Raw genomic sequence first — 4,292 nt, 5'->3', positions numbered from 1 at the left:
AAGGTGATTAAAATACTCCCAGAAAGCTAATGCTTATTTTGCTGTGATTTTCCTTGAAATGATGATGTTCTTTCCCCATCTCTCCTTGAAGCCCTGTAGCATTTAGTTCAGCTCCAGAGGTAATGTGCATCCCTCAGTAATGGAAGAAGTTATCTGCAGGCCAGATTTTCAGGTGAGTCATTAGGAACCAGGAACAGCTTGTGGTGTTTCCCTGTCTCCAGAGGCTTTCCTGTCTCATTAACACACTCGCTTTTAAAAATAGCACTTATTTACCAACAGTAATTCATCAAATACCTCTGACAAGACCAAGTAAAATGAGTTTTTCAGATGCAGAGATAAAATTATGGAGCCAAACCTGCATACAGTATAAGTAGCTCTGCTTTTTTTTTTTTTTTAGGGTCAGGGGCTAGCACTAACTTTTACCAGCTGAGAACCAGGCCAGCATCTAAAACTTAGGAAAAATTTCCCTAGCAGGTACACCTGTGAATGCAATCTTTTGTAAAATGATACAGTTGGGATAAAAATTCACTGTGAAAACTGTGCTTAGGTTGTTGCAAATGTGCCCAAGATACCTTGCCAGCAGTCATTCACTGACTTTATTTGCCCCAAACTTTTGGGAAAAGTGATCATCTCCTGCACCTTGTCCTGTCTGTGTCCCTGCTAAAGCAGTTTTTAAAAATGTGTTTTGTGCAAAATTCTGCTCTTTCTATCTGGATTTGCCTCAAGAGTAGAGAAGTCTCCTGTGAAGCATATGAATGCCTTTTGGAGAAAAGAGAAAAAAAGGTGGGGAAAAGATTGCTGCTCCTTTAAAAGTCTTTAAAAGAACGGACTTCCATGGAGGGTACAGAGAGGTCACTTAGTCTGTGCCTTGCCTGAAGCCAGGGCAGCACTGATGCCCATTGCTGCAACTTGTTCAACTTGTTTTTACAAATCTGTAGTAATGGCATTTTCAAAACCCTTGATACACTCTATTGCAGTGCCTTAGAAAGCATTTCCTCCAAACCACTTAATATACCCTCGGTATAGCTTAGGCCCAGTGGACATGAAAAAAAAAAAAAAAAAAAGTATTGCCTTCCTGCTTATAGTTTTCTTTTGTAAATTTTAAGACTATACTAACTAACATAGTTACCTCTTCTTTAAAGTAAGCATTCCCACTTGCTTCAGTTTTCCCTTCCAGTTCATATTTTCTTGACTTCTAATCTTTGTCCCTCAGACTCTCTCTTAGTGATCTTTACTCTGCATGGATTACAAAATCATCTCTTCAGAGATTCTTGGCAGTGCTAACTCACAGTGACCATGGCCCACAGCTTCTTTTCTGCTCTGTGGTTGTTTGGCTAGTCTTTTATCATCCTGCCTTTGAACAGCCAGTTCTTCATATCTCAGAAGATTTGCATTTGTCCTTACCAAAATATGTCTTCATATTTCCTGATCTTCCTTCCAGTGTTAAGACAAGCTTGAAGCTTGCTAGCTGTGGACTGAGAAGATGTTGAAGAGCACCATGTGGGAGTATTCCCTAGGCACTGCTTCTCTGCCCACCTTGTGGTGGCTCCAGACTTTGTGTTTGACCCATAAAGACAAAACTGACCTCAGATATGGCTGTACTCTGGTTGAAACATGAATGTTCCTTGGTGGATATAAGTACATGAATGTGAAATAGCACAGAATAAAAAGTGATATTAGAAAAGCGTTTGTTTCACTGAGTTTAGCTAAATATCCTCAGTGCTTCCATTTTACTATTTTTTTTTCAGAAAACTTACATAGAAACTGTTTGCGTTAAAAAATTCCACCCATGTCAGTAAAAGAAGCTAGAGCTCTCCAATGCTTGGTAGCTTAGTTAGTGAGTTGATAATGCAACTTTGCATGCTCAGACTTTCCACTTCCACAGCCTGGACTGAAAAAGAAGTTGGGGTACCTGTGCAAGAGGAGAATTCAGTGTTACGTGTTGCCACAGCATCTGATTTTTTCAGCTTTCATTAGTGGTAAGCTTGTTTTGCCATGCTTGTTTTAATATGATTTTTTGAGTACAAAAAGATTTTGTTTCAATTCTTTTAATATTTCACTGTCAGAATGCTCTCTCTCTCAATCTGTCTTTCTTCACTTCTCTTCCATAGCATTTCTTTGTGCTTGATGAACCTCTGTTAAAGCCTCGGTTTTAGATTATATTGAGTTAATTAACCAACGGCTTCAAGTAAAGAAGAGATAATTTTTATGAAAATGTGGGGACATTAGGTATGTTCTGACTTTCAGTGCATAGCCAAATAGTTATTTGGCTTCTTGTCTTTGGACTGATTTCACTTTAGTCTTCTAACAACTTTCATTTTATATTTACCAGTCAATAAGAAAGTCACAAGCCAGTTTGAATAGGAGCTATAGTTAGAACAGAGAAGCTGCCATTACAAGTACTAGAATAGGTACAGCACATGTCCACACCTTTGAGGGAAGAAACCTTTCCCCCATTTTGTAGATGAAGACCTAAAACCCAGGAAAAATAAATAATTCCCTGATATTACACCAAAATTTGCAGAAGGAGAGACATATAACACCCATCTCCATGGTGTTCCAACATCCCTAAAGGTACCAATGCAGCATAATTTCCACTGGAGATGGGTCCTGTCTGAATCCTTGTATCTGCTTTCAGCACTTGAGTAAAATGCATCCAAATGTGCAATTCAGTTTTCCAAGATACCATGCAGCAGTTAGAGGCGCTATTGAAATCTCTGCTTACCAGCCTGTTAGGGACTGCAGTTTCTTCTGAAGCACCCAAAAGCTGTACCCAAATTTGCTCAACACTTTTCCTCCCTTTTAAGGATTAATTTCATTGTTTAGTGAGAATTTACTTCATTTTGTGGTATTTTTCCAATGAGTTTGATGTAAAAGACTTGTCATTTTTCTACCCCTGTATTCAATCTTCCATATCTTTTTTTCTGTTAGGTTTTGGATATTTTTAGTATGTTGAATTTTCAACAGATATTGCCTCCAAACTACCTGGTTGCCTCAGATGTTTCTTCAGAGTTTAAAATATTTCCCCTTTCCTTCCTTGCTTCCTTGCTTCCTTCCTTCCTTCCTTCCTTCCTTCCTTCCTTCCTTCCTTCCTTCCTTCCTTTTTTGTATTAATATTCCGTTCAGATATAATTGAATGTCCCGTCTACGTATTTTTGGTAGAATATAGTAAGCATTACTGTTATTTAAAAGAATATATTCCAGTGTAATATATATTTTATCATTGTACTGTAAATATTTCTTGAGGTTATTAACAGTATTCTTTTATACCTTTTTTATCATTTGAGTTTTTGATGTTCATATTATAAAACAACCTTCAGCTATCCCTGCCTGAAGCTGAATTAATTCAATTGATATTCTCCCATAAAAGTGAATTAGTGAATTAGGTTTGTGCTTGGATAGGATGTCTTGAAGTAAAAGATAAGTTCATATGTGCATGTGTTCATATTTGGTCCAAAGCAGTAAGAAAAATACTAGGAACTATTAGGAAAAGATCTGACAATTTAATGGATGTTGCTCTCAGGTGTAAAAAAAAGAAAAAGAAAAAAAAAACAAAACACCATTCTGCTTTGCAACCATAGTATCCTTTCACTTATTTTTATATCAGTACAAACTTTTCTTCTTATCTCAGGTGGGCAAACTTCTTTTAAGAGACTAAAGCCACCATTTTTTTCTTCTTGACCACTTCTCAAAAGACATTACTCCACACTGTAAAATACAACAACAAAGTCACTCAGGATGGGTAAAAAAATCCACTCTAGTACTGACACCATATTTTTATTATTGTTTTCCTTCTGTTCAAAGACATGTCCTGAGACTCTTTTTCATTTACAGCAGGCATGTAGTTTGTGTGGTTCCTAACTCTTTAGATAGGTCGTCTCAAAAGCCAAACCGTGCTGTCAGTTCCACCAACAGAAAACCAGACAAATTCCATCAGCTTCAATGCCACTTCTCCACTTTACATTGGGGCAGATGGTTCAGCTGCAAATATGTTAAGATTCTGGACCTAGATCCTTGGCTAAGTAGTGGAAAGAATCAGGAAGACGCTGGTGGTTTTTCAGCAGCAGTAAAACCCCCATTGTTTTTTCTCAGTATTGTAAAGAAACCCACAAAAGGAAAATGAAACATATTTCTATTCCTTGATGTAGTTTTTTGCAATTAGGTAGGAGAAAATGTAACAGAAAGCTAATATTTACCTGGGAGTTGCTTTCTGTTTTGGCCAAAATAACTAATTCCTCTAGATATTTATGAGACTTCTGATTCATTTTCACATTTCTTACTGAGGAAAACAG

This window comes from Anser anser (genome assembly GCF_964211835.1).
Source record: "Anser anser genome assembly, chromosome: Z".
Taxonomy (NCBI): domain Eukaryota; kingdom Metazoa; phylum Chordata; class Aves; order Anseriformes; family Anatidae; genus Anser; species Anser anser.
This window is presented reverse-complemented; position numbering follows the sequence as displayed.